This window comes from Andrena cerasifolii, chromosome 7 (assembly GCF_050908995.1).
Source record: "Andrena cerasifolii isolate SP2316 chromosome 7, iyAndCera1_principal, whole genome shotgun sequence".
NCBI lineage: Eukaryota > Metazoa > Arthropoda > Insecta > Hymenoptera > Andrenidae > Andrena > Andrena cerasifolii.
This window is the reverse complement of record NC_135124.1, coordinates 8,816,985-8,829,624: the sequence shown is the minus strand read 5'-3', so window position 1 is coordinate 8,829,624 and position 12,640 is coordinate 8,816,985. Positions and strand designations below refer to the sequence as shown.

The 12,640-nt window shown below is 41.1% G+C and overlaps 1 protein-coding gene across 2 annotated transcripts in view; it reads right to left on the bottom strand.

Annotated features, from left to right (window-relative positions):
- LOC143371745 (terminal nucleotidyltransferase 5C) overlaps nt 1-12,640 on the bottom strand; it is a 158,894-nt gene that overhangs the window by 77,995 nt on the left and 68,259 nt on the right. Inside the window, exon 1 of one of the 2 annotated variants that reach the window (XM_076817317.1) lies at nt 5,522-6,218. The exons of the other annotated variant lie outside the window; for it this stretch is intronic. The gene's annotated coding sequence lies outside the window, so the exon portion shown is untranslated. Of the gene's footprint in view, nt 1-5,521; nt 6,219-12,640 lie in introns of those variants that run through there. 2 annotated transcript variants of the gene reach the window in all.

The window sequence follows — 12,640 nt, the reverse complement described above, 5'->3', positions numbered from 1 at the left end:
ACCCGGGGCCCTAAAGATTAAGTGTTACAATTTCGATTTTAATAAAATAAAAAAGAAATTGGAGATACTGTTTAGCATTATTAAAAGACACCAATTAAGCTTTGCTACTGGCTATTCAAACTTGTCTCATTGTCAGCACATATTAAATACAAATCCATTGTAGTAAAGTATATGTACTGCATTAGAACAGCTGTAATATAAATAATTTTATATTAACAACTTATTTTAAATTAAAATCACTGCATGTTTCAGCTAATTTTAGAGATTTAGGACCCCGATTTTGTCCTGGTCTTCCCTAAACATGTTTGGCGGCCCGTACCCAGCAGGGTATCGGTTAAGGCCCCACTCAATGACCTCACACCTAAGTCACTACAGCTCGTAGAGGCACTGTACCGTCCTATCTTCTAACATCCCCGCGTCTAAAGCAGGGTCTGCTAGGTAAGCCTTACTGACGAGTTCACTATCAGGCCCCAGGGCGAAACGCACACTTCTTTCCTTTTTCTCTTTTGATATCCAACCTTCACTTCCATACACATCTCCTACCCTCACCACCTCACAGCTGTGTGCCACTGTTGCGCAATAAATATGTAAGGTTTTCATTTGACTCGCCCCGGTACAATACGCGATCGAAGGCGCGCGCTCGCCGCGACAAAGGAGAGGGTCCGCCGCTTCGCAGTAACGGAATAATGCGAGCACTTGCAACAGCCACGCGTCACAAAGCAACTCGCAAAATGTCCCTTCGATTATTCAACCGCAATTTTACCACGGACGCATCGCAAACAACCTGTTGACTGCGTAATTAAGCGCGCGCCCAACGTGCCAAAAGCAGTCTACCTCGCGGCGCGCAAGCGCATTATGCGCAATCGTTAGCCTTAGCAAATCTGCTTGAAATTCCTGGTCGCGTCTCGATCGGACAACCGACACAAATTAAACAATCTTATCTGGCCGCGAGTTGCGTGGTCAAGATTAAAAGGCAAGTCTGTCGTTCTTCTATCGCGTTCCATTGCGTCCTACTGCGTTCCAGGATGCTCTATTATGCTGTGCCACATTCATCAAGCCGAGCAGGGTTGAATGAAACGAATAATACGCTGCGCAGAGGGGTCGATAGATAGCGATTCGCAACGATTTTCAGGGATGCATCGATTCTATTGGAACTGAAAGAATTTATCGTGCAACGAACACTGGAATGTCGAGTGCAGTACGCTTCGTTCAGTGTTATGTAACCGCCATGTGCCTCGAATGCAGCAAGAAGGGGCGCAGCTCCATCTTTATCAACTTCGAGTAAATTAGAAAAAAAACTGTTTATTAAATTATTGGCTTAACAGTAAAAAGAGAACGCTAATTGAAAAATATATTTTTTTACACAATAAGCAGTAGTTATCGAGTTGGTATGTTTTTGTTTCTATTCCTGGCGAATTTTTTTATTCTGAAGCATTCGTATTGCCCAAAACAGTAATGGGTGCCGATTCAACATTTGCGATAAATCACTCAATTGTTATCGGATTTTTATTAAATGCACCAAACTATGCAGAATTTTTTTTATATATATTAGGTACACGTCATAACGCATAAACTGTCTAAAATGAAGCTGGAAGGTCCTCAATTAATAAAGAGTATAATATCGCATTACTCGTTTTTGTTTTAGCATGCACTGTGCGTAGAATTAAATAAAGATCTTTCAGGAAATTGGGTTTCAGTTAGATGTGGAAATTGAAGCAGTTAAAGAATAAAATAGACATAGTCTTAGCTCTATGATGGCCGCATATTTTCGAGTAACCTCACGCTCACTGCCCATCATTTTCAAATTCAGTTTTTTCCGGGATAAAATAAAAGTTAAATTGTGCCCAAATTTCCCGGGTACGCATTGATGTTTGAAAACTACATAGAGTAAAAATCTTCGAATGTTAGAGTCTTATTGGTCACAAATACGAAACAAAAATTCGTAATATATCAAAATCTTGAAATCGCGGTACCTATACGTGTCAACAGGCCTCAAAGTATTAAACAAACTGACAGAAAAAAAATTTTCTATGTTGTCCGTTCTGGTACGTTCAAACTCAAAACCTCAATCCATCCTCGATGCGTTCCCTGTCCAATCTAGAAGTTAATAACCAAAGCAACCACGAGACAAATTATACGAAGTAGAACGGGGAAGTGAGACAGTGGAACTCAACATTTTATTGCCCGCTATTCTTTGTCCCAGCTGAAAGCAGTATTTATTGTTCCAAGGACGTACGGACACTTTCACGGAGACCGAATATAGAACTTATTGCTCCGTTCGCAGAACTCGTGAGAGGAAAAGATGAAGACTGCGCGCGTGCAGACAATAAGCGTAAGAAAATTTGCATCGAACGAGGTAGGTATGAATGTTTGAAATTGCGTCGGTTCTCTGCTCAACTGTCCTATTCGTCGTTTAATAAGAAATAATTCAACGATAAACCACATTGTCTTTGAAACACATTGCGCAACGTTGCCTGCCGCCATTTTCGGAGTGAACTTACGCTCGCTGCTGATGTATTTCCAATTTCTAAGCTGTTCGTCGATTCTTTAGAATCTTCACAATTGTATCTCGTAAATAGATTAGTTCTATCGGCGATAAATGTAAAATAAGATTCAATTGAATTCTTAGGCTCCAGCGCGGTAATATATTGTAGGCGTGAAGGCACCGCACTTCAAAAGCTCGAACATCCTACAAGAACTTACAAGGGAACATCCCGAACCCGGAAATTCGAAAAATTCTGAAGCTTTGTGAATATCTAGAGAATTTTCTCCTGATTACAACGCAATTTTTGTTTCTTGCCGAAATTCACTCTAAGGGGGTGTAATTGACCGCTGAAAATCTGGTTATTTTCCTATTTTGTGTCATGACTCGTGAACTGGAAAATAATTTTTTCACCAAATGATAGATCTAATTGAAAGAAGTAACTTTTGCCTTGAAACTTTTTTTCTATCACTTACACTTCGCGAGCTATAACACAAAATCGGAAAATAGCCGAATTTTCAAGGGTTAATTTCACCCCCTTCGAGTGAATTTGGGTAGCAAACAAAAATTGCGTTGTAATCAGGAGGAAATACCCCACATATTCACAAAGTTTCAGATTTTTTTGAATTTTCGGGTTCGGGATCTTTCCTTGTTAGCTGCTGGGTATAAAATATTACACCAGCAGTGTGGACACCTAAACCTCATTCATTATAAACTGCGATAAATATTTTAGAAGGAAAAAGGACGAAAGTTTGAAACCTACTTAGCTGCGTGCACCTGTTTAAATACCTTTTTAATATCCTCGACCTTTAAACCCCTAAATCAAAGCTGGTTAATCGTTCCCTGCAGTTATTTCAAGCAGCCTTTACATGTTGTAAACAACGAACGCGTGTTTTATGTAACCACGTAAAAATTGTATGCGGACTTAGGCGTGGAGACGAGGTGGACAAATAACACGATGAACAGGATGTGATAAATACAGCAGGATAATAATCGATCTCGTCCCGGCGACGCTTCTAATCGCAGCATTTTGCAGTTGCGTTTAACAAATGAATTAACGATCGCGAATAACACCCATCTCCAGTCGATTCTGAGAACGTATGCAAGCACGCCTGACCTTGATTGGTCTAAAAATTCCTAGAACACAACTGGCGAAATTGTAAACGCGATACGACAATTGTGGCGCGCGTTGACCCTTGCCGAGAGGACGGCAATTTTCCAATCAACAATCAGATTTAATTGAACCCAGCACGTCGAACTTTCCATGGAATTAGACGCGAATGATTCCACGATACTTTCAAACTTCTCCCCGCGACTTTGCACGGAAATTCAATAATTATTCGCCAGGGTGGGAGAATTCAAAATTTCTCGAACTTCAAAGTGAAATGAGAAATGTTAGGTGCAATCTCTTCGATCTGTAGAGATTATGTCGCTTTATTGTAAATGAATGACGGTTCGAAAATTGAAGAAATATCTTCGAGGATTAAGGTGAATGTGGAACTGTCGGCGAGGGAATCGAATAAAGCTCTTGTAATGTAAATTTATGTGAAATTACAGAGACACGGTGTGAATGTACGTCAGAGGACTGGTATAAATATTTTATTTGCTGTGACATCAAAGTTGGAGAACAGTTTTACTTGAAATGAATATGTTTCCTGTAGATTCTATTTTAAATACTGTGTTAAAGAGTAGTTGAAAAGTATGTAGAAACTTAAAGAAAAAATAGCTAGATTTGCATGATTGCATTTCTCTTTATAGTTTCTAAATGCCAAAAAAAAATAGTACTCTTACTATTAAACTTAGGTATATCGAAATAGTAACCGAGGACAAAAGGCTTTAATAAAATAAAATTAGTTGAAATAATATTTAAAATATTGAGCAGCGAAGCTAAGGAAAGTAAAAGAATATTTCAGCTGTAACAGACAAAACGGAGGTTGGCCCAGTTTGAGAAAGAACTGTTGAATAAAAATTCAGGCAGTTCGCCTTTAATAACGAGCACGTTACTCGTCTTTACGCCCGCTTTGCCTTTTCATCAGAATAAATTTTGAATATTTAAAAGATTATATGATTCTTAACTTTTTATTTCGTAATGATCATTTTTATTAATCTCCCTAAAAAGAACTTCGTATCGAATTCAAAATGTAAAATTAATGTTTGCAAATAACCTTCTAAAATAATTTAAGTATATACATAGCATTTCATTTGCTCCGCAAACACTGTTACATTTGAAATACTAGGTATTATGCCTGTGCTCACTTAAACGTGGGCTATTGAAAAACAGCTACGTCAAAAGCTTCCGTTTCAATTAATACCAAAATATTCGAGGTTCGCAGTCTGTTTACCTCACTATAAACCGTCACAAACTGTATCAAACATCCCAAATAAAATAATATAGAAACGAAATAATACGCTCCTATTTAATTACCTCACTGCTCAAAATATCACAGAAATTTTACACGCGTATATCTTAAAATAGCATTCTAAATACCTCTATTTCAAATTTTAACTGAACTCCAACCCGACATTCCTCGCTTTCTTCGTAACGACGAGGCGCGAGCGAAAAAAAAGTGCGGAAAAAAATCTATCTACGGTCGCGGCGAAAGGAAGAAAAGGACTCGAGAAAGGTCGCGCGCCTGCGCGCCGTGTACATTCTGGAAAGAGCGCGATCGTACATCCGTGTTCACGGGCACCTACGTCTGTTTTGAAAACGCGGTCGGTAAAGCAGGGCCGTAAGGTTACGCGAACCGACAACGACAGAAAAACTATCAACCAGAGGAACGCGACACATTCAAAATTCCAGGCTGCCAACGGCACTCCGTTCGAAAATCGCCAACGGTCTTCACTTCCTTCCGAGTATTCCTCCGTCCGGGTTCGGCGCGTCAGGTTAGGTCGCACGACGCGGTAACCTAAATGCCGTGTTTGAAACGGATCGCCGAGCCCGGGGATCGATACGCTCGAACAGGGGATATGGCAGATTTGGAGCGCTACCATATGGAGCGCCGGCGACAAAGCGACAAACGTTCGGAATGGAGTACTTACATTTTGTACAAGAGCCTCTCCTTGCTGTCGTCGGGACGCGGTGACACGGCACGTCTCACTGATGTTCACCGGTGTCGAAGCACGCTCCACATGTATCCGATCCGAACGTTCCTCCGTTCACTCTCTGCGTGGATGGCGTGGTCGCGCGTCCGATTTATTCTCGCATATGCTTGTCGCGTCCGGCACCACACGTGACGTTTGAAAACCGGCAACGTACTTACGTACCGGCCGGGGAGTCGAATCGGCGAGAATACGCGCGCGATCGTGCGTGTCCCGTGGCTATGCCTGGCGCTCGACCGATGATGCACTGTGCGTGGATCGTCACCAACAGAACGCGTCTCGTCCGGGCTGCCTCTTGATCGGGGCAACCAAAAAAAAAACTGCTCGAACGACGAGACGTTGCTGCCCGTCGGTGTTGACGGGCAGGCGCGAGCGAGAGGTTGAGGACGAGCGTTAAACCGAAATACCAGTCCGACCGTTCCGGGCCCTCCGAACCACCGTTGTAACGTCGCGCAGTTTGTCCTCGCGGTAGATAATAAACACACAAGAGAAGGCAGGGGGTCGGGGAGGGATTGCGAACGGTAACGTCGAACCGTTTCGAACTGCGTCGAAGCGCGAAGAGACAATTTACGGATACAACATCGGTTTACACATCGACAACACCTCAAGTCGCCGCGGCGAACCAATTGACACTGACAGCGGCGTTCAACTCGAGCGCGCACGCACTCTACCTCTCCCCCACTCCTGTCACCTTCCCTCTTACTATGGGCACCTTCCCCCTCCACCCGCTGCTCGATCCCCCACCAGCTGTAAACGTCATTCGTAGCCCGTGCTCGTCCCTTCGAGCGCTTCCACGCGCTCCTGAGTCACGACTCGATTCGATTTTGACGTATGCACGTTACGTGCGTAACGAAATCCCCGAAGAATGCCGGCCGGCAAAATGACAGTTTACGTAAGCATCGTTCTGCGTTTAAGTTCACGGATTCGCGCTGGCTCGCGCGTTGATGATAAGGGAGTAACTTCTTTCGGATGATCGAATTCTCTGTTGCTTTAAAAGCTACGTATTATGGACTTGGAGCCAAAAATTGTTTCGGCTGAATTGCAATTGCCACACATGGGCCAGGGACGCTTTGACGCACGGATTACATCTTTCGTTGGAAGTGAAGCGAGGAAATAGTCGTCGATTTAATATTCTCTGAAGAATAGCATATGGTGTGACAAATGACGAATTGAAGTACATCTTGGGTTCCTTTTTTCTTTCGGCTTAGTATTCACTTCTGACGACAAACCACCAAATTGCAGTATTTAATCAGTATACTACCAGTTTCAATTTTAATACATCTCCAAAATAGAAGTATCATTTAGTCGTCATAGGTGTCGCAACATTAAATATATATGTGTTTATGAAATTCCTGTTAAAAAGTGTTGCACACGACTAAATGTTCTAGGCGTTATCATTGTTTATAAAGTAAAGCGGTGACAAGGGATATCTGATTTAGAATGGCAAGACAAACTTGAATATGAATGTGAATTGTAAGGATCGAGTCGCCTTGGTGTAAGATTCAATGAGTGTCGGTTGTGTTGAGATACATATAGGTACTTCCGACGAGCACAGCAACCGAAGGTACTTTGTTAAGATGTGTTGAAGTACTAACACTTACTCACAAAAGTATGCGTTCACTCTATACGTATAAAATATTTTACTTCTTTAAGTAATATTAAATTCAGAATTACTCACTACAATTTACATTAGTATAAAGCTTGTTTAATATATTTTTACTTAGAAGGGAAATTCGGCAATTCGGAAATTCCAAAAAAAATTGAAACTGCAGAAATGCAGCTGAAGTGATGCTAATAACGTAACTATTTTTTAATTCAGCAGTAAAACGGTCCTAAGGGTGAAAACACCCTCTCGAAAAGAGGGAGAGTTTTCAGATTATCGAGAATATCTATGAAACTGTGAAATATATCAACAAAAAGATAAATTCAAAGTGGCATGGTTTTTAATATTCTACAATATGGCGATAACGAATTTTCGAAGAAAAAAAATTCTTTCAAAATTAATCCCCACCATCCTGTTTTTCAAAAATTCTTGATCGCCATGTTCTAGGATATCGAAAGCCATAAAACTTTGAATTTATCTTTTTGTTGATATCTTTTACAGTTTCATAGATATTCTGGATAATCTGAAAACTCGCTAGACTTTTCTATTCATACATTAATTGTGGCCACCAACACAGTGCTCCAAACAAAACTACCCCCACGATGTTCCCACGGAATCATCCGCTGTGTTCGATGAAAATAGCGTAACAATAGCACCATTGACGTAGAAGCTGTAGCCCATTCTAATTGCGTTGCAAGTAGCTTTTCCTGCACGACACATTCGCGCTTGAAACGCGAGCGAACGTTTTATGAATTGCGCAATTCTTATCTGGCGGCGATTGTCACCGGGCGGTTACGTAACGACGGGGCGACGATGTCGAGCGATAAAACAACCGAACAGTCGCTGATCCCGTCGTTGTTTTTCAGTTGCAAAATTATCGCGACGCTCGCCAGCGATATTTCTCACCGCGAACAAGCCGGTTTCCGTCGAGTACTTAACGTGTTTCCAGCGACTCCTAGAAACCGGCGTTCTATAGACGCTTATAGCGGCTGCACAGCCCATAGTCGATCGTTCTCTTACAATCTGCTAAGTATTTCCACATCGACGAAACTTTTGAAGAGTTGTCGCCCTACTTTTCCCCGTGCCGCTCGCGGCAACAATTTTCCAGGGTGCCATTATGCCCTAGCCGCGCGTCTCCCGAATACATACAACCTCCATTCAGACCTATCCCAAGTATCAAGTCACTTACGTTATTTATTACTTACTAGCAAAATACCCTCGCGCTTCGTTTCGTGCCTAAGAGATATTAAGGACTCCATGGAAACACATTTCACCCCTTTTCACCACCCCGTTAGGGGTTGATTATGGCAAAATGGTGGATCTGGTTTTTAGGCATTTGTGTGGGTAACTTTTGTAAGGAAAAACCATGTTGATATTTAATCGGGCCTAAGAAATAATAAGGAGTCCGAGAAAACATATTTCATCCCTTTTCACCCACTTCGGGTTGGAATTTCAAAAAATCCCTTCTTATCGAGCACCTACGTCGCAATAGGAATATACCCTCCGAATTTCATGTTTCTAGGCTCAGCGGTTTGGACTGGACGGTGACGAATCAGTGATACAACGATTGTAAAAGTAAAAATTAACACGTTCGCAAAATTAATCCACCTAGAAGTTAAGCTATGCTATGTTATGCTACGCAATGCTATGCCATGCTACGTTTTAAAAAAATTAGCTTCAATACATTCTTATGGAACCGTTTCCACCAAAAGCTAAGCTAATACATAGTATCTATAGCATAGCATACCATAGCATAGCTTAGCTTAGCTTCCAGGTGGATTCCCGGCTTAATGGGGAGTCCGGATTAAGCCACCTCGGAGGTTCGGCGTTGGTGGAGTCGGTTAGACGCCTGACCAGTACTCAGAGGAACCCCAAAATCAGTGGGTTCGAGTCCCATCAACCTGGGTTTTTTTCCCGTGGCTTCCGAACACATTAGAATTGCAAAACCTATTCCCTCAATATTAATACACATGTAATCACCCGTATGAGATTTTAATGGTGCTGCCACGAAACTGTAATGTTTCCTCCAACTGACAACTAACTTATGGTTATACTTTCGAAGTCTAATGCTCCCACAGCAACCGTTCATACCTTTCCTTTAATAATAGTAACTGATACAAATGTTTATTCCGGAATGTTTATAAATGAAATTAGGTATATTATGGGTTTGAAAATGGATTCAGCGTACATTTGACAAGCCATCCATGGTCCAAGGGTTAAACGTTGCACACAGAAATCCGTTCCGGGGCAGACGCGGAAAAAGGAAGACGGTAATTAATGCAATTAAGATGCAACATGCTGGACCGACTTTCAACGAGTGTGTTTGCACACGCACGCAACTCTCCCGGACAGCCGCGTTTTCACAACGTGTCCGTAACATTTTCATAACATTCACGAGCGATAAACTATAACGGTACCAGCGCGCACGTTTATCAGCCCACGCGTTCCCCGCAATTACTCTATCGCCGTGAAAAATCGGCGGCATGCAAATTACCGTTGCTCCTTTAATTGGCTGGTTTTGGAGTCGAGAAATAGTTTTATACCTGCGAGTGGTCGGAGATTTGAGTTGCGCTAGATTCTTGAAGCGACGCGAGGGTTAATGGCACGTTTAATTTTAGCTTATGAAGGGACAAAGCGCGTCAACAGTCGAATCTGCATGTGTTTACTGCGTTGAATTTCTCCGAAAGTATCACTACCTTCAACGATCAAATTTTAATGCAACGAGCGCGAAGAAATTTGTCTCATACTCGAGGGCGATTTTTACAGAGACAACGGAAGTGCAGCAGGGAAAGTGGAAGCACTATTATCGTGTAGCTGGTAAACGGCTACTTGGAGCGGACGTTGGTTTTCATTAATTTATAGCGGAAGATAGCAGACGAAAGAGAGCCGTTCGTAGACTATGCACATTCGATAGAAAAATACTTGGGCTGAGTTTCAAAGACATTTTTAGGTCAAGCAGGTATTGCAGGTTGTTGACTCTGCATCAGATCGTTACTTTCACGTCACAGTGTTGGTCGAGCTTTTAAATGGAAACCGGGCTTTATCTATTCTCGTATGCGCTACATCGAGGACGTAACAATCGCCTTGTCGTGCCGTCATCGATAGACGCTAATTGTAAGCTGTAAAGTCCCCTCGCGTTTGGAATTCTTTCTCGCAGCCCTTTGCAGATGGAACAACGAATTCTTTTGGGACATCCAAACACATCCTCCGCGTTTCGAATTCGTCTTCGTAGCCTTTTGCAAGGGGAACTACAAACCTTGCGAGACTCGAGAACACTTCCCTCCTCGCTTTTTCAACCGTTCTATAGAACTTTACAAAGGACGTAACTAGGGGTTGTAATACGAAAAAACTAACTCTGATCCGAAAGAAAATTAAAAATCTGAATTAAATAAAAAAAAAGAATTAACGTATTTTTAAGAAGACAAAGTAAGGAGAAAATATATACAAATGGCACATGATTTCCTAATGACTACCCGACCAACAAGTGTAGAATTTGAGAGCTTTTTCCGCAGCTGGATTATTTTGTACAAAAATTAGGAGACCAAGGTTTAGACAAATTATGATTTTGACGTGCTTATTTGTTAAAAAGAGTGGATAAATAAAAAATATTTAATTGGGTAAATTAAGATTCTTTTCATTGTTTTTGTGGTGCAGATTCAAATTTAATAAGTATTATCAATAGTTTGCTAATATATGTTTTTTTATATCATTTTATATTTAATGTTCAAAATAGTTTTATTTGCATAGGTATATTTTTTATAATGTTCAATTAGTTTAAAATTTTTTTTTTTAATATTTACTCCTATATTTTCAATACATTAAAAAAATACTGGTAATTTACCAGTAAACAAGTTTTGATCGAAAATTTTACCAAAATACCAGTAATTGAAAAAGTTGGTAAATTTACAAACCCTCGACGTTATGAATTTCCTCAAATACGAAACTTTCCTCGTGTTTTCAACTTGTTCTTGTATCTCATTGCGAATGAAACAACGCAGGACAACGTTTACAAAGGACACAACGAATTTTGTAAGACACGAGGACACTTCGCTGGTGTTTTGAATTCTCTCGAGCACTCCTTTGCAACAGAAATAAGGAATTTCGTCAAGCACGAAGTCACTTCCTTGGCGTTATCAATTTTTCTCTAGTGCCCATTTGCAAAAGGAAGAAATAAATTAAGAGAGACTCGTAGATGCCGTTAGAACGCCGTGATTTGTCGTTGGCTTTTTCCTCCATAAACTTTCGAGCAGTCATTCGGTGGCTAAGCGTATTCAGGTTCCCGCTGGCGCGCGGCAAAAACTCACTCTTAATTGGAACAACCGCAAGCTTACAACATTCCAAATGGGGGCCGGTTTCCCGAGGGAAGGTCACTTCACCGGCTTCATTTGAATTTTCAATTACTAGGACGATTAACCCGACGGTACTGTATTTATCACCGTAATATTGTTATCTGGGCAACGGGGACAGGTGCGCTCGTATCAGGAGCGACACTGATTGTTCCAGGAGTCGAGCGCGGTGAAGAAGCCAGGGCCTGTAATCGCATAGTACATCCTGTTTTCCGTGAAGGAAAAATAGAATCGAAATAAGCGAAGAAACGAACGCGTCCTTTTCAGCCATTAGCGGCACACGAGCAAGGGATGATGATGAATTATTAGGGGTAGGTACATGCATCGTGAGGATTTGGCAGAATTGGGCAGAATATTAGTTGGATCAATTTTAACGAATAAAAGTTTATGTGTATGACGTCGATTGGGATAAGAACGCGTCAATTTATTAAAAGTCAGGGCTGTGAGTAATTCCTAAGCTTCGGAGCTTGAACTTAAAAGCCTGCGCTGTAAGTAACGATAAAGACATTTTGTTGTAGGCGAGGAGCTTGTGTGAACTGTCAAGCTGTCTTAAAAAGAAAAAACAGTTAATAACATACACGTTCATAATTTGGGTAAAGTAGTCCATTACTGTTTTCATTGGCATGGAAATGATGTTTTTAAGTAAGATCGGCTTCTTTAGATAGTTTTTAAGCTTCGGATAATTATTGAACAGTTGCAAATGTAGATAATTAGTGCCAACTGTAGTTTAATAGTTCTCTTAGTAGTATAATTTAAAACTTAGACAAGCCGGGTAATTTATTTCATGTTACTTACCTTAGAAAGCGTATTTAGTACTAATAGTGTTGAGGGTACGAGGACGAGTAAACAATGAAAATTTCAACGACCGTTCCCTCTGACATTTCCATGTAATTCGAAGAATATCGGAGCAAGGTGTCCGCGCGAGCTACCTACAGTAAATTTAGGTTCGCCCATTGTTTACATACCAACCAGAACTTCATAAATTTTCGACAAAAGCCTTCTTAGCAGTCTACCCGAACAGTTTCAAGACATCGTGTTTACCAGCTGAATTATCATCAAATTAATTTTGTCCTTCCTTTGTTGATGCGATTGTTCGCGAATATGGCGGAC